Source organism: Carassius auratus, unplaced genomic scaffold, assembly GCF_003368295.1.
Source record: "Carassius auratus strain Wakin unplaced genomic scaffold, ASM336829v1 scaf_tig00216364, whole genome shotgun sequence".
Taxonomy (NCBI): Eukaryota; Metazoa; Chordata; class Actinopteri; order Cypriniformes; family Cyprinidae; genus Carassius; species Carassius auratus.
This window is the reverse complement of record NW_020528527.1, coordinates 260-19,115: the sequence shown is the minus strand read 5'-3', so window position 1 is coordinate 19,115 and position 18,856 is coordinate 260. Positions and strand designations below refer to the sequence as shown.

General features: G+C 40.0%; 1 long non-coding RNA gene across 1 annotated transcript; it reads right to left on the bottom strand.

The window, feature by feature from the left end:
* Nucleotides 1-1,340: 1,340 nt before the first annotated feature.
* On the bottom strand, nt 1,341-3,829 carry LOC113097666 (uncharacterized). The gene is made up of 4 exons (XR_003288914.1): nt 2,872-3,829; nt 2,227-2,300; nt 2,055-2,116; nt 1,341-1,970 (listed from the first exon to the last, which is right to left on the bottom strand). It is a non-coding gene; the product is annotated as an uncharacterized LOC113097666 (long non-coding RNA).
* Between the last annotated feature and the right edge of the window lie 15,027 nt (nt 3,830-18,856).

Sequence of the window (18,856 nt, the reverse complement as noted above, 5' to 3'; positions counted from 1 at the left end):
ATATTTTTTGTTAAAAATTATGTAGGAAAAGTAATAGATTAATTTATGACAAGAGTGCACCTTTGTTTTAAAAAAAGACTTCCTCGTTGCCTTTTTCTCTATCACATTTTAGAAATCATCAGAAGTTATATATCACTTGAAAACATAAAATCTCAAAATTTCATCCTTTAAAACCTATTTTAAAATCAGACATTGCATTACCATGTAAATGGCACATCAAAATCATGTTACAAAAATGTTTTCAGTCATGAATTTATAAAAATTTAGGTTTGTATCATGCACATTCAAGTCTATCTTCAAAAACGTGAGTGACAGTTAACAGGTTAAACCCTTCATAGCATCAGTAACTCCACAACCCTACCTCGTACGGTTTTCCTCAGCTTTTGCAGTATTTGTAATATCTGCCAACAAATAAGACGTTTATGCAGGTGCTTGAAGATCTCGGCTTTGGAGAAGAATGTTGATTTTACACTTGAAAAATTTAAGTATTACTACTTCGAATTAAGATTACCTCAGAAAGGCATTTCTAGCCCCACCCAACCACTTATCAACAATAATAATGATAAATGGTGACTAATAATTATATTTATTTTTTTTGTAAAACAAATTGTAATTCGTTTTTTTCCCCCCGATATCTATGCATAACTTCACACTAGACAAATGCAGCTAAGATTAATACATCTAAATATTCAGTCAAGTTAATGAATTAATGTATGTGTTAATGAAACAATTAGGCTATATTTTATTTACTGACAACAACAGGAGACATGAATAAACAAGTCAAGTAATAAATAAAAGTAACCGTCACAATAAATAAAAATACAAGTCAAACAACAACATGAAACAAAACTTTATTCAGAAATTGTTCTGTATTTTGAATGTTCACCAGACGGTGAACCCACATCCGTCCATCACATCCCTCACTGCTGCAGTCAGACTGAATCTGATCATGATGAGAGAGGGACATCGAGTCCTGTCTGAGTGCACAGAGAGGATGAGAAGACCATGATGAAGACCCTGGACCACACAACCTGAACAAGAGCAGGAGAACATGTGCGGGACGATCTGACTGCTGCTGTGTCTGCTCTCCATGAGCACCACGACCTGGAAAACACTTAGAGTAAAACACTTTATCATGTTGTCATCATTCTATTTATTGCTGAATTAAATGTTATATTTTTACAGTTGCATGTTAATTTGATAAAGCTTCATTATTTCTGATTTAGTGAACTGGACTGGTCAGCAGAAGGTTTCTGGATCAATCTCCACCGGTGTGTCTTTACTCCAGATGACTCCAGAGGGATTGAGATCCTGTAATAACAGCACTGTAAGTCACTTCAGATAAAAGTGTCTGACAAATTAATACATGTAAATGTGCATTTTGTGAATGCTTTTTTTGTGTCTTGGGCAGAAAAATGCTTAATAAAGCTGCTTATTTCTTAAAGCTTCTTTTCTTCAATGTTCTACTATAATATTAATGCATGCATACATTTAATACAGTTTCTATTTGGGGTTTTAAAGGGTCAGGTCATCTAAACATATAAATTCAGTCATTAATGACTTGCCTCCATTCTGTTCAATCCTTTGCCTGAACATAAAAGGTAATTTTGGTCAAGTTTCTCCTGCTGGTTTGTGTTCATACAGTATCAGTAAATGGAGCCTGACTTTCAGATTCTTCATGACATTATTTGATGATACTTTAGAAACTTCTGAAACTCAGGCTTTATTGACTGATGTTGTATGAACAGAAATCAGCAGAATGAACTTGACCAATCTCACATCCTCAGTGTCTTTTGGTCTTTCTCTAGATGTTCTCGCTGGCTCTGGGGTCACTGAGGATGAAGAGAGCACAGCAACATCTGGTCCTGGTGAGAAAACAAGAAGAGATGCAGTGATGGAGCATTTCACCCATGGCACTCCATCTTCTCCATCCTCAGTGCACACAGCTGTCTGCAGACATTTCAGATCCTCTAAAGATGCACAAAACAAAAGCAGTCATTTTAACAGCACAGTGTCATTTCATTTGTGTATTAGAAGTAACAGAATGATCTTACTTTGGATTTTTCTTTCAGGTTTTTTCCACAGATGCTGCTGTCACCTGTCCACCACAAAAGATCTGCATCAAATGTACAGCAAACAAGAATCAGAAAAGTGCTGTAATAACTGTTTTTTAATAAACTACAACTTAAAATTTTAAATATGTTTTGATGACTGTAGTGTACTCACTGAGAATCTTTGAGGCCAGCATTCCTTCATCAGTCTCTCTTCAGCAGATAAATACACGTGTGTCTCATCTGTCCCTGTAACATCCAGAAAAGAGTCCGTCTCTGTGATTTATCTGTGATATACTGCATTTACATGTTGAGATAGATGCTGATGTGTTCACTCACTTTATCCAACACAAGAGCTCCACAATTTATCAACAACACTAATGGTCAAATGAAATAGATAACTTATGTTTACTTAATGTAGATTTATTTATTTACATTACTTACATTCATCTAAAGCAGTGCTGACAGTTGATTCTCCATAATAACACACACATCTCTCACTCAAATGTCTGTTCATGTGATTTGCTCTTTTGCAGTTCTCTTAGAACATTTCTCTGTCTCATATTAAACAGACAATTAATCGTCTTTAAGATGTAAATGGTTCATGCAAATCCACTTTGGAGACGTACATGTGCTTACTGGAGATCCGCTGTTCGCTTTACATAATAAAACATGTTTTGATGTTGTTTTTCATCACAAATATACTATGATGTTACTGGCTAGCGTCTTTACACCTTAACAAATCAGCAGTTTACTCTACAGTAGCTCAACAAATACGATTTTATCACATGGGAACCGTGTTTTGTTTTATAATATTCACCTTTGTAAACACCCTCTACGCTGCTCTCCTTCACGTTCGATTACGATTTATCCCTTTCGCGTGGCATTCTGGGATTGAAAAGTATCCCTCGATGGACCCTTCAGAATCTTCGCTGAAGCAGTAGGACATCCGGGGATTACTCGCCTACTGTTTTATGGTTTAAGGTTTCTAACGTACTTCTTTCTTCACATACTCTTTTCCCTACTATATAGTAGGTGAGTAGGCATATTAGAACGCAAATTAAGTATAGTACAACTGAATCTCGCGAGAGTTATTGTAATTCTCGCCTACTCTTTGAACGCAAAAGATTCAAATTACTAATTTGTCGCATACTGCTTTTTCCACACTATATAGTAGAGAAGTCTTCGATTTCGGACGCAGCAGGGTTTGTGACGTGCTGCAGCCTTTCTTCCCTTCGCGAGTTCTATCATGGGATCTATCTTTTGTATTATGAGGATTATCAGGACATCCGTTGGAGCCCTTGATAAAAAAAAACCTGACTCTAAAGACAGTCCTACTGTTAGCTTTATCCTCCCTCAAGAGAGTTGTGGATTTATAAGCTCTGTCTATTTCACCTTCGCATGGATTTTGCACCAGGATTTGTGAAAGTTTGCTGTGACCAAGGCCTGACTATGTCCCTAAGGTCGCTTCAAATCCTTTTTCGCTTCCAGTTCCAGCAGGTGGTCTTGGAGGCTTTCTTCCCAACGGAGGTGGGGTTAGGAGATCTAAGCCTTTGTCCTGTAGGGCGCTTAAGATCTATGTTGATCGTACAGCCCGATGGCGTTAGTCCGAACAGCTGTTCATTTGTTTCTGGAGTAAAATAAGGTTGTGCTGTCACAAAGCAATGCATGTTCCAGTGGCTGGAGGAGGTTATATACTTAGCCTATGAGGCATGTGGGTTCGTTTCGCCCTTAGGAATTCAAGCTCATTCCACGAGAGCAGTGGCTTCATCGCAAGCTTTCTTTAGTGGATCTTCTTTTTTTTTTATAATTTAGATTTTATTGTCTTTTCACAAAGTGAATAAAAAGGCAAAAACAGCCCATACTTTAAGAATTGTCACAACAGGTTTTCCTAGAATGCCCCTATTTATAAGACACTCAATTATGAACATAAAAACCGAGAGAAAATTTTTTTTTATATTAAATATAATAAAACAGAATTGTAGCTTAGAACCGAGGTGTGGGATGTGTTACTCTTAGCGACACTCCTTGTATATTAAAGGTTTAGTTCAGCCAAATAGCAAAATTATGTCATTAATAACTTACCAGGCAGTGTAGAGAAAAATAAATCTCTGACATATATATATTCATGCATACATTGCTAGGGCACGCCTCTCACATGGTTCTCAACACTGAAGCTGCTGGTCACAACAATAAACAAAGAAGCAACAAATAGCATGCACATACATTCATGCATATATTACTAGGGCACACCTCTCACATGATTCTCAGCAATAAAGCTGTTGGTCACAATGTAAGCAAAAAAACACAAGCAACAGGTAGCATGCATATATTCATGCTTACACCTTCATGTATGCATACACATATAGATATATAATATATGAAAAGAGTAGTTACAGGAAAGAACAATATTACAAAATCACAGAAAAGGTCTATAATCTATCTATCTATCTATCTATCTATCTATCTATCTATCTATCTATCTATCTATCCTCATTTAATCCTGGATAGTCCATTGCTTTGAAACTCCATATCCAAAAGGTTTCACGTTGCAATAACTGTTTTAAAATATCACCTCCACGTATTGATTTTTTAATAATTTCAATGCCCTGAATTCTCAAAGATGAAGGGTCATTATGGTGTATTTCTTTATAGTGTTTGGCCATAGGGTAATGGCCATAGGGTAATATTTGTAATTGACTCTAATTGCGTATTTGTGTTCATAAAACCGCTCTTTTAGTTTTCTTTTAGTTCTGCCCACATAGAAAAACCCACATGGGCATTGTAGGCAGTAGACCACATATTCAGAGTTACAGTTAATAAACAATTAGTCTTAAATTCTCTCTGCGTTCTCAGATCACAAAAAGTCTTTCTTTGAATGACACCCTCACAATGACTGCAAGATCCACACCTATAGGTTCCCCACAACCCTTTTTCTAGCCATGTTTTTTGTCTAGGACCTGGAAGGTAACTTCTTACAAGTTTGTCCCTTATGTATGGTCCTTCTTGAACACAGTCATAGGCGGCTCTGGAAAAACGTCTTTCAGAATAGAATCACTTTGAATTAACCCCCAATTGTACTTGGTCTAGAGTTGTTTTAGCCATGTCTTTCCTCCGCTTTTTTTTCTTTAGTAGATCAGAGCGTGTTGTGGAGCGTGCTTTTATTATTGCTTTTTCTATTATCATTGGTGAGTAGCCCCTAGCCCTAAACCTTAATGTACTTTCACGCTACAGTAATGCACTCTCGACATTTGACAGGGAAATAACGCCATAAAAATCCTTAAAAGTGACTTTGTGCTTCTTTGGGATGGCACAATCAAGCGATGTTCACTTACAGAATTTAAACTTTTAGAGGGCACATAAGTCTCAAGTAACAAATTTAGGTAAATGGGTGTAGAGCCAGTGGTAGTTTTGTAAGCAAACATCAATGCCTTGAATTTTATGCGAGCAGCTATTGGAAGCCAGTGCAAATTGATGAACAGAGGTGATGTATTTTTTTTGACTCATAAAAAATTAATCTTGCTTCCGCGTTCTGGATTAATTGTAAAGGTTTGATAGAATTGGCTGGAAGAACTGCCAAGAGGGCATTGCAATAGTCCAGCCTGGACAGAACAAGAGCTTGAACAAGGAGTTGTGCAGCATGTTCCCAAAGAAAGGGCTTGATCTTCTTGATGTTGAATAAAGCAAATCTGCAGGATCAGACAGTTTTAGCAATGTGGTCTGAGAAATTCAGCTGATCATCAATCATAACTCCAAGGCTTCTAGCTGTTTTTGAAGGAGTTATGGTTGATGTGCCTAACTTGATGTTGAAATTGTGATGAAACGATGGATTTGCTGGAATCACAAGCAGTTCTGTCTTGGCAAGGTTGAGTTGAAGGTGATGGTCCATCATCCGGCAACAAATGTCTGTTAGACAAGCTGAGATGCGAAAAGCTACCGTCGGATCATCAGGATGGAATGAGAGGTAGAGTTGAGTGTCATCAGCATAGCAGTGATTGTGATGTGGTGTGGAAAATTGTGCACTGATGTGTTTAATTTTATTAATGAAAAACGTGGCAAAGTTGTCAGCTATTAGAGATGACGCAGGAGGGGGAGGAGGAGGAGGACATATTAGGCTAGTGACAAATGGTCAAAAAGTGCTTTAGTTATCGAGATACCCCTACCGGAGGTAGAACTAAACCCAACAATGTTTTTCTTCATCTCTAAGGTCTCCCATATATGAAATGGATTCTTGGCTACAAATATTTTACTGCTAAGATTGTTAAATTAACACATATTGTTATACACCACAAAACCAATAAAGGACTAAAATATAGCCTGTCCATATGGGAGTTAAGGCATATAAACTAATGCAGATCAATCACACAAGCTCTGAGAGCTTTGAAACTTGACATGTTTGTAGTCAGGAAGTTGATTTAACTACTAGAAAAGACTGGATGTGAATATCTTGATGTATGGAATAAATAGAGACATGTAAACACATATCTAAAATAAGCGGACATGCACAAATTTAATATCTATGCAGAATGTTTTCATTTACTTTGTGCTTGCTTTGCCTGGCATTATCATAGAAACACATATGATGGCTTGTTGGAAAGGTGGGGTTGTGCTGAATCCAGCACTACCAAATATGTAAATATATATAATAATCAATCAATCAATCAATCACCTTTATTTATATAGTGCTTTAAACAAAAACATTGTGTCAAAGCACTGAACAACATTCATTAGGAAAACAGTGTCTCAATAATGCAAAATGATAGTTAAAGGCAGTTCATCATTGAATTCAGTTATGTCATCTCTGTTCAGTTGAAATAGTGTCTGTTTTTATTTGCAATCAAGTCAATGATATCGCTGTAGATGAAGTGACCCCAACTAAGCAAGCCAGAGGCGACAGCGGCAAGGAACCGAAACTCCAGTGACAGAATGGAGAAGAAAACCTTGGGAGAAACCAGGCTCAGTTGGGGGGTCAGTTCTCCTCTGACCAGACGAAAACCAGTAGTTCAATTCCAGGCTGCAGCAAAGTCAGATTGTGCAGAAGAATCATCTGTTTCCTGTGGTCTTGTCCTGGTGGTCCTCTGAGACAAGGTCTTTACAGGGGATCTGTATCTGGGGCTCTAGTTGTCCTGGTCTCCGCTGTCTTTCAGGGCAGTAGAGGTCCTTTCTAGGTGCTGATCCACCATCTGGTCTGGATACGTACTGGATCCGGGTGACTGCAGTGACCCTCTGATCTGGATACAGACTGGATCTGGTGGCCACGGTGACCTCGGAACAAGAGAGAAACAGACAAATATTAGCGTAGATGCCATTCTTCTAATGATGTAGAAAGTACGGTGTTATGTGAAGTGTTCCGGTTCCAGTTTACCTAATTAATGCAGCCTAATAATCCTTTAACGGATTTGGATATTAAAAGCATATTAGTATGTTATGTGTATGCCAGGTTAAAGAGATGGGTCTTTAATCTAGATTTAAACTGCAAGAGTGTGTCTGCCTCCCGAACAATGTTAGGTAGGTTATTCCAGAGTTTAGGCGCCAAATAGGAAAAGGATCTGCCGCCCGCAGTTGATTTTGATATTCTAGGTATTATCAAATTGCCTGAGTTTTGAGAACGTAGCGGACGTAGAGGAGTATAATGTAAAAGGAGCTCATTCAAATACTGAGGTGCTAAACCATTCAGGGCTTTATAAGTAATAAGCAATATTTTAAAATCTATACGATGTTTGATAGGGAGCCAGTGCAGTGTGGACAGGACCGGGCTAATATGGTCATACTTCCTGGTTCTAGTAAGAACTCTTGCTGCTGCATTTTGGACTAGCTGTAGTTTGTTTACCAAGCGTGCAGAACAACCACCCAATAAAGCATTACAATAGTCTAACCTTGAAGTCATAAATGCATGGATTAACATTTCTGCATTTGACATTGAGAGCATAGGCCGTAATTTAGATATATTTTTGAGATGGAAAAATGCAGTTTTACAAATGCTAGAGACGTGGCTTTCTAAGGAAAGATTGCGATCAAGTAGCACACCTAGGTTCCTAACTGATGACGAAGAATTGACAGAGCAACCATCAAGTCTTAGACAGTGTTCTAGGTTATTACAAGCAGAGTTTTTAGGCCCTATTATTAACACCTCTGTTTTTTCTGAATTTAGCAGTAAGAAATTACTCGTCATCCAATTTTTTATATCGACTATGCATTCCATTAGTTTTTCAAATTGGTGTGTTTCACCAGGCTGCGAGGAAATATAGAGCTGCGTATCATCAGCATAACAGTGAAAGCTAACACCATGTTTCCTGATGATATCTCCCAAGGGTAACATATAAAGCGTGAAGAGTAGCGGCCCTAGTACTGAGCCTTGAGGTACTCCATACTGCACTTGTGATCGATATGATACATCTTCATTCACTGCTACGAACTGATGCCGGTCATATAAGTACGATTTAAACCATGCTAATGCACTTCCACTGATGCCAACAAAGTGTTCAAGTCTATGCAAAAGAATGTTGTGGTCAATTGTGTCAAACGCAGCACTAAGATCCAATAAAACTAATAGAGAGATACACCTACGATCAGATGATAAGAGCAGATCATTTGTAACTCTAAGGAGAGCAGTCTCAGTACTATGATACGGTCTAAATCCTGACTGGAAATCCTCACATATACCATTATTCTCTAAGAAGGAATATAATTGTGAGGATACCACCTTTTCTAGTATCTTGGACAGAAAAGGGAGATTCGAGATTGGTCTATAATTAACTAGTTCACTGGGGTCAAGTTGTGGCTTTTTTATGAGAGGCTTAATAACAGCCAGTTTGAAGGTTTTGGGGACATATCCTAATGACAATGAGGAATTAATAATAGTCAGAAGAGGACCTATGACTTCTGGAAGCACCTCTTTTAAGAGCTTAGATGGTATAGGGTCTAACATACATGTTGTTGGTTTAGATGATTTAACAAGTTTATACAATTCTTCCTCTCCTATAGCAGAGAATGAGTGGAACTGTTCCTCAGGGGGTCTATAGTGCACTGTCTGATGTGATAAAAGAGAAGTGTTCTGTCACTCAATGTATGAGGTGTCCAAAATGAAAGAACGCTGGACAAAATAGCCTCAAGTCCAAATCACAATATCATTGGTTAGAAGAATGTTGACAAATTCATCGTTACTGCAAAGTAACTTACATTAGGTAAGTGCTGATCTATATTTATGATACATTTAATAATGATACATTTCATAAGGCACAGTATACTGTACAATTCATATGAACCACAGATCCAATTGAATCAGGTTAACATTGGAATGGAACACCTTTATTAAAATACCGTCACTGACTGGCAGAATCTTCGCATGTCCAAATTTTGTCTATTTCATATTTTTTCACAATTCAATGCTATTGGTCAAACCCCATGTGGTAAACAATCTAAAGTGTTGAAAATCGATTTAGAGCAAATCTCTTAACTCCATTGGACACTTCAACTGTCTGAGAATCCTCGTAACGCAACCTCTTCTTCACTCCGCGGCAAGAGGTTCCACGGCATTTTGTGTCCTCAGGATTTAAAGTCGCAACGATTGAGAAATCCTTGTCGAGCAACACATAAAGCAAGCCTTAACTCTGATTTTATCTATTTTAAACTATGATATCAGTTATTGATGTATTTTAAATGTCTACTTATTACTAGGCAAGGCAAGACAAGTTTATTTATATAGCACATTTCATACACAATGGTAATTCAAAGTGCTTTACATAAAATAAAGTAAAATAATCATGAAGAAAAATAATAAAAATAAAGACAAGCAATTTTAAAACTTTTAAAATTATGAAAAAAACTACTTAACTAAAATGAATTTAAAAACAGAAAATGATTTTACGTAAAAAAAGTGAAAATATAGTGCAATCAGTTCGGACATTGCACAGTGCTCATTTAATAAATGCACAGCTAAACAGATGAGTTTTGAGTCTAGATTTAAATGTTACTAGTGTTTTAGCACATCTGATCTCTTCTGGAAGCTGATTCCAACTGCAGGCAGCATAGTAACTAAAGGAGGACTCCCCTTGTTTTTTGTGAACCTTTGGTATTTCTAACTGACTCGATCCTAGTGATCTGAGTGCTCTGTTAGGTTTATATTCAGTGAGCATATCTGCAATATATTTCGGTCCTAGGTCATTTAGTGACTTATATACGAGTAAAAGTACTTTAAAATCAATCCTATATTTAACTGGAAGCCAATGTAAGGACCTGAGGACTGGTGTGATATGCTCAGATTTTCTGGTTCTAGTCAGAATCCTGGCAGCAGCGTTCTGCATGAGCTGCAGCTGTCTAATGGTCTTTTTGGGAAGGCCGGTGAGGAGCCCATTACAATAGTCCACCCTGCTGGTGATAAAGGCATGAACAAGTTTCTCCATGTCTTGGCTGGAAACAAAACCTCTAATTCTTGCAATGTTTTTGGATGATAGTATGCTGATTTAGCTACTGCTTTGACATGACTACTGAAACTCAGACCGGGTCTCCAGAATCACACCAAGATTCCTGACATGATTTTTAGTTGTTTGACCTCTAGAGTCAAGGTATGCATTCACCTTGAACACTTCATGTTTGTTTCCAAATGCAATGACTTCAGTTTTTTCCTTGTTTAGCTGAAGAAAGCTCTGGCACATCCAGCTATTAATTTTATCAATGCATTGGCAGAGGGAGTCAATAGGCGGATCTTTTGTGACGTCATTGTTTATGTTTGTCGCGTTGCATCATGGGAATCGTGTGGCAGGAAACACCGCTAGATACCTGTAATTTGATTGTTTTGCACGTTTGGAGGAGGATTTAGAGAAGAGGAAGGTTCACTCTTGTTGTGTGGTTGATTGTATGGTTAGTTGGGGGCCTGATAAAAAGTTTTTTCGAATTCCCTCCGAAAAGGATAGTGAAAAATGAAAGAAATGGTTGCGTGCAATTAGGCGGTTGAACCTGGACGTTCCGAAGAAAGCCTGCAGCTTCTGATCGAGTTTGTGAGGCACATTTTGTTCATGGTAAGTCTTAGTGACTATGTATTTATAGAAGATTGAATAAAAATAAATAAAACTGAGTCAAATCAACCGAGTCATATGTTTTCGCTTTCTGATTCAAGTGTCCCAAACCGCAATCCACAGCACCCAGACTATGTTCCTCACATCATTCTGTAGCTGTGCTTTGCTGCAAGCCTCACTAGTACATGCAGCATTTGTAAGTCCTATCCTGACAGCTGCTTCTACTTTAAACATTAAAGCTGCTACACGACTGCATGTTTCTCCAAGACTGGATTTGAAAGAAGGAGAAATGTGTAAGCTGTGATATACAATTTTTCACCATTAGTACAGACGCCATTGAAAGTCTCACACTGAAAAAAATTGAATTGGTACAACAGTCACTACATTTTCAGTAAATAAATAAGTAAATAAGAACACTGATCAATGAAGACTTACCCGGCTTTGCAGTCGCAGTGAGCAGTGATTATTTCGCCGTTCTCTCTGGCGTTCACCCACGGGAGATGCGAATCATGCTGTGACTCTCCTTGGCCAGGTCTAACCTCTGCTTTTAGCACGATCACTGCTTTCTGTTTGGCAGAAAAGATTGGCCCAACTTTTAGAGAAACAAAATAATCATAGGCCTTCAGACTTTTGAAAGCCTTTAATCTTTCATGAGTAAAGGGTCCAGGGGTTTCTATTAAATAAGAATAAATGTCTCCCCAGCAGATTGGTGGCCAAGACACGGGCGAGTCGGACCAACGTTTTTTGTCATCCCAGATCTCATATGGGCTTTGAATAGCTTCGATTTTGTCACCAATACAAATTTTGAGCTTCTCTCCAAACCTCCTCCGGTCTTCAGATGTTAAAGTGCTTATATATTGAGGATTTTGCCCGCTAAAGGCCCGTTCACTCCAAGCACGATAACTATAAAGATAACGATAAAGAAATAGTTCTAAAAATCGTTCTCAATATTAAAGAATAGCAGAGTCCACACCATAACTATAACGTTAAAGGCACAGAGAAACGATATAGTTGGAATCACTTTCAGAACGATTTTTTCCCCCTGATGAACGATAAAACATTGCCAACCAATCAGAATCAATCCTGCTGTAATGAGCTCAAGAATTTAAAGCAGCAGACGTGCCGCGTCCGCTTAAAATGCACAGACAATATCGTTCGCTGGTGTGGACGCTAATATCGTTATCTTTATAGTTATCTTTATAGTTATCGTGCTTGGTGTGAACGGGCCTTAACTCACTTGAAAGTGCTCGTTGCGTCTTTACAGCCCACCATACTGTTTGTTTTGTTGCCACACAACCACTCGCGTATGCGTACAAAGATGTCATCAAAGATCCTCCTATTGGGCTGTAGTAATTTGGAGATAAGGCTAGGTAAATCTGGGTATCATCAGCATAGCTGTGATAGGCAATTTGGTTCTTTCTCATTATTTGACTTAGTGGAAGCATATACAGGCTAAACAAGAGCGGTGCAAGAATTTACCCTTGTGGCACTCCACATGTCATGGACGTCCACTTAGACTTATGCTCTCCTAGACTCACATAATAGCCTCTCCCTTCTAAGTATGACCTGAACCATTTGAGTACCATCCCAGAAAGCCCAACCCAGTTTTCCAGTCTCTGTAGAAGTATGTTAGGGTCTCAGGTTCACGCCCCACCGGCTCAGCCCTGCCCTTGGTTTGTCCCCTTTATCTCCGCTGTGCTCTGCCCACTTTTCAGCATTTTTCAAATATTGCCAGTGGGTGGAGTCAGGCTCTGATCAGGGGTTTAGTTACCCCTTAAAGCCTTATCTCTTGTCAAAAGGCTCGACACGACCGCAGACTTTGATGAACACTGCTGGCAGCAGCGACGTCTGTGTCTGTATCATTCTTATCAATGAGTGCATAACCTCGTATCTCCCCGCTCCCAAGTCATAAAAATCTCGTATCTCAGATTAAACATGATTTTGTCCCACCCTCTTTGTTTTTTGATGATGGAATCATAAAGAAGACAACAGCAGCTGCCAAGTGTAAAAGAACCATCAGCATATATCATTGATGGCATGGATCTTCTTCAAATGCTCAATGATTCAGCCTTTCAAACGTTCAATGACCTGGGTGAGTGTGTCTGGAAAAAGATCGCAACTTTAATGGGAAAGGAAGGTAACAGCTGTGTCGTTATAGTTTTTGATAGATATGACCACCAACACTCAATCAAAGATCTTGAAAGACAAAGAAGAGGCACCAAGATGGGCATCCTAGCACCAACCTGGATGAGCTGAGGTGTCAGCAGCAAATCTACCCCCAACAGAAGATGGCTTCAAGCAACATGTGCTGAGAGCCATGTACCAAACAGCAGTGTGGCATCACAGCCACCTGGCCAAAACTCTTCTCTGGAACCCAGTTGGTAGAGGATGGAGGCTCAGAGAAGGTGGCTGCATTTAATCTGTGATGTTCCAGAAGGCACCAGTACCTAAAGGAGTTAGAGACCTCACCCACCTCTATTGTAAAGACGGAAACTGCACCGATGCCACCAAATGCCAGTGTCTTTCTGTGGGCTTGACCTGCACAGGGTTTTGCTCTTGCCCTGACTGTCCAAATATGACCCACTCTGTCACTGATGACAATGTGGATGAGTGGTGTGTTGCAGTTGTAACATCATGGGGGGTTGACCCCAAAATGTTTCAAGAGGGTCTGGCTGCAGGCTTGTACTTGCAATCTCAGTCTTGCACACTCAGACATTTGCACTTCCGCTAGTGACATCACTTGCAGTCTTTATTTTTTATTTTCTTTATTTTTTTTATTACTTTTCGTTTGAATTTCCCAACATTTTATAAAGCCAGGTGGTGAAGCCAAGAAAAAAGAAACTAAGTTACAATGTCACTTGCAATTGCTACTTGAAGTCTCCGCTACCTGTGACTTCACTTGCAATCAACACAAATCGTGCATGTTGCCAATGGAGACAAGACGCTGTGGTGGTGATTAAATTATTAAAACTAATTTAGTACTATAACCTACAGGGTCCTGCGAGAAAAAGACAAGATCAGCAAATCCATGGCCAGAACACCAGAATATGAACATTTGGACAAAGTCTCTAGCTAGCGTAGAAAAAAAACTCTTAACATAGCTTAATATATTAAGATGCTATTAAAATATCAAATAAATGTACAGTTCATTAATATAAGGAATATGTATATAGTATTTTCCTCACATACCGCAAAATGTGGCATAATGGACATAGATGAGAAAGGCCAAACTCATGCTTCTCTACTTTATTAAAATACATAACTAATATGTACAGGCAAGCAGGCGAGCCCAGAATAAACGCAACACGCAAAGTTTCACATTAAGCATTTTTCCATATAGAATAAACTGTCTACAACTTGTTTAAATCACTGTCTTTGTCCATTAACCTACATTATGTGTTTTATTTATAATGATTTCTATAGGAGGAAAACGTTTAATGTACAATTTAACGCACTGCATTCTGTACTCGTCTGCTTGCCTGTACGGAGTTGATCCTTTTAAAATCACTTAATGCATAATGCCCGTTCATATTTGCTGGTCTGTATATACTTAGAGTCAACAACAAGACATATAGGCTAGGCAAGGCGTACTAAATTGTCTTTATCATCTTAGTCTGTTATTAAGGCACATTAAGCGTTATGTTGTATGGGAGGACAAAAGTTTGCACATTGTGTTCATAGCCATCTGCTTGCCTTGCAGTACATTGAATAATAACTATATATCGAATTAGATCTTTTAATTGAACTTAAATGTGTCTTGAATACATTATGCATATTAAGTGTTAGTTTTTTTTCTACAGAAGAAAAACGCTTAACGAAAGACTTGGTGCATTGAGTTCATATTCTGCAGGACCCTGTACGTTTTAGTACTAAATTAGTTTAATCGTTTAATCACAACCACAGCGTCTTGTCTCCAGTGGCAACATGCACGATTTGTGTTGATTGCAAGTGAAGTCACAGGTAGCGGAGAGTGCAAGTAGCGATTGGCAATTGACATTGTAATTTAGTTTATTTTTTCTTGTCTTTGCCACATGGCAACTGTTATAAAATGTTGGGAAATTCAAACAAAAAGTTATCAACAAATAGAACAAAATAAAAAATAAAGACTTCAAGTGCCTGCTAGCAGAAGCAGTGTCTGAGAGTGCAAGTGCAAGTCTGCAGCCAGACCCTTCTCCAACGGTTCCCAAAAGCAGTTGATGTTCCAAATGGTTGCTGCTAGAAAATAAACTAAACAGCCTGAGAAGACAGGGCTCATTTCCCCGAAGAGTGTTTGTTTTAGTTAGATTGCCATTTGTTTTATTTAAGACAGTAATTTAAGTTGTATTGTGTGAAGTTAAGTTATAGTTTTATTAAAAAGTTCATTAAGTTAAAACTCCTGGTCTCCTGTTTGTGCTATGGCAAGGTGTTATCTTTCGATTTCAATCTTTGTTTCCATATAGTACAAGGTGCCATATTAAATATTTTTTGATGTCTCTTATATTTGAATTTCTCAACATTCTTCTCACCACTGATAATGAATGGGTTTGGACTCAATTATGTCAGTGTTCCATTTTCATTCATTTTGGACACCTCATACATTGAGTGACAGAACACTTCTCTTTTATCATATATTTACATATATTTGGTATTGCTGGATTCAGCACAACCCCACCTTTCCAACAAGCCATCATATGTGTTTCTATGATAATGCCAGGCAAAGCAAGCACAAAGTAAATGAAAACATTCTGCATAGATATTAAATTTGTTCATGTCCGCTTATTTTAGATATGTGTTTACATGTGTCTATTTATTCCATAAATCAAGATATTCACATCCAGTCTTTTCTAGTAGTTAAATCAACTTCCTGACTACAAACATGTCAAGTTTCAAAGCTCTCAGAGCTTGTGTGATTGATCTGCATTAGTTTATATGCCTTAACTCCCATACGGACAGGCTATATTTTAGTCCTTTATTGGTTTTGTGGTGTATAACAATATCTGTTAATTTAACAATCTTAGCAGTAAAATATTTTTAGCCAAGAATCCATTTCATATCTGGGAGACCTTAGAGATGAGGAAAAACATTGTTGGGTTTAGTTCTACCTCCGGTAGGGGTATCTCGAAAATTCAGGGGCATTGTCACTAGCCTATATAGTAATTCATTCCAAAACAGGAATGAGGAAAATGTTTTAAAAAGCAAGCGAGAGTTAGACAAATTGTTAATTTTGTTATGGTAGTATTTCATTTTAGCAGTGGAGACATTAGCAGTGAAGGAAGATTGGAGTGACTGATACACATTAAGGTCAGTAGTATTTTTGGATTCGCGCCATAGTTTATAGTTGAAAGTTATGACTTGAGTTTTTGGACATTAAGTTTGTACCCCGACAGCATCCCAAAATCCCTAAAAGTGTCCATCAGTATAGGCAATGATGAATCAGGATTCTCCAGATAAATCAGGGCATTGCTCGCAAACAGTGCTATTGTCACAGTGTCTGGTCAGTGTTTCCCTGGGTGTCCACAAGTTGTCTCACTTCCCCATAGTCACCCCACTGCAGGCACTACATTTCCCTCAAAGCCTTTGTCCCTTTCATCACTGTCAATTGCACACCTGTTAATTGCACTCAGCTGTCTCCACTTTCATCATTTTCACCTGTCTATATAAACCGGTCTGTTTCTGTCTGTTTCATGGAGTCCTTGTTTCATGCCACCCTGCTTCTCATGTTCCCTAGTGTTTTTCATGTTTCGTGGTTTTTGGACTGCTTTCGTTGTTTTTGACCTCCTGTCTGCTTTGGATTTGATTTTGGATTTCCGATTAAATACTGCAACTGGATCTCTCGTTTTGTGTGTGCGTTTATAACAGAAGGACTCCATCATGCCCAGATCCAGCAGTGTGGGATTTTCTATTCATTCACCAGCCAGCATGGAGGAGCGGAGGGGGAGGTTAAACACCTGTCTTTCCAGACACAATGGTCGACTCTAGACCTGTGTCTCCAGACAGGAGGGCCACCAGGCCAGCACCACAGCGCAAGGTGGCTGCCAGCCCAGCACCACAGTACAAGGTGGCCACCAGCACAGTGCCACTGCACAATATTGCAGTCACAGGTGACCGTCCAGAATCGAGTCAGATCACCGTTGACCCTCCAGAGTCGAGTCAGTCCCCGTTGACCCTCCAGAATCGAGTCAGATCACCGTTGACCCTCCAGAGTCGAGTCAGATCACCGTTGACCCCCAGAGTCGAGTCAGATCACCGTTGACCCTCCAGAGTCGAGTCAGATCACCGTTGACCCTCCAGAGTCGAGTCAGATCACCGCTGACCCTCCAGAGTGGAGTCAGATCACCGTTGACCCCCAGAGTCGAGTCAGATCACCGCTGACCCTCCAGAGTCGAGTCAGATCACCGCTGACCCTCCAGAGTCGAGTCAGATCACCGCTGACCCTCCAGAGTCGAGTCAGATCACCGCTGACCCTCCAGAGTCGAGTTAGATCACCGCTGATCCTCCAGAGTCGAGCAGATCACCGCTGACCCTCCAGAGTCGAGTCAGATCACCGCTGACCCTCCAGAGTCGAGTCAGATCACCGCTGATCCTCCAGAGTCGAGTCAGATCACCGCTGATCCTCCAGAGTCAAGGCAGATCACCGCTGACCCTCCAGAGTAGAGTCAGATCACCGCTGATCCTCCAGAGTCTAGTCAGATCACCGCTGATCCTCCAGAGTCGAGTCAGATCACGCTGATCCTCCAGAGTCTAGTCAGATCACCGCTGATCCTCCAGAGTCGAGGCAGATCACCGCTGACCCTCCAGAGTCGAGTCAGATCACCGCTGATCCTCCAGAGTCTAGTCAGATCACCGCTGATCCTCCAGAGTCGAGGCAGATCACCGCTGACCCTCCAGAGTCGAGTCAGATCACCGTTGACCCCAGAGTCTAGTCAGATCACCCCCATTGACCATCCCGAGTCAGGTCAAGTCACCATTAACACTCATGAGTCAAGCAAAACTACAGTTAGACCTCATGATTCAAGTGAAAGTGAAAGTGACGTGACATTCAGCCAAGTATGGTGACCCATACTCAGAATTTGTGCTCTGCATTTAACCCATCCAAAGTGCACACACACAGAGCAGTGAACACAGACACACACTGTGAACACACACCCGGAGCAGTGGGCAGCCATTTATGCTGCGGCGCCCGGGGAGCAGTTGGGGGTTCGATGCCTTGCTCAAGGGCACCTAAGTCGTGGTATTGAAGGTGGAGAGAGAGCTGTTCATGCACTCCCCCCACCCACAATTCCTGCCGGCCCGGGACTAGAACTCACAACCTTTCGATTGGGAGTCCGACTCTCTAACCATTAGGCCACGACTTCCAAAGTCTTTCCAAGACTTCCAAGTGACCAGTGTTCTTCATGGGCAAAATTAAGTCATCAATGATCTTTATGAGTCAAGTCAAGTCACCAATCATCTTCATGAGCAAAGTCAAGCCACCGTTGATCTTCCTGATGAAGTCAAGCCACCGTTGATCTTCCTGAATGAAGTCAAGCCACAGTTGATCTTCCTGAAACCAGTCAAATCACCACGGATCTACCAGAGCCTCTTCACATCTCAGCTGAACTTCCTGAGTGCTCTTCCTATCCTGTCATGGCCATGGAGACCATCTACTATCTCATCAGGGCCACAGAGGCCACCCTTAACCTGTTCATGTTCTCTATTTCAGCCTTACCTGACAAGACTTGCTCTCCTGTGCCATCAATCCCACTGTGGTGGTCCTCTGCTCCGCCCTGGTGGGCTTCTGTCTCGACCGCACGGCTGTGGTGGTCTTCTGCG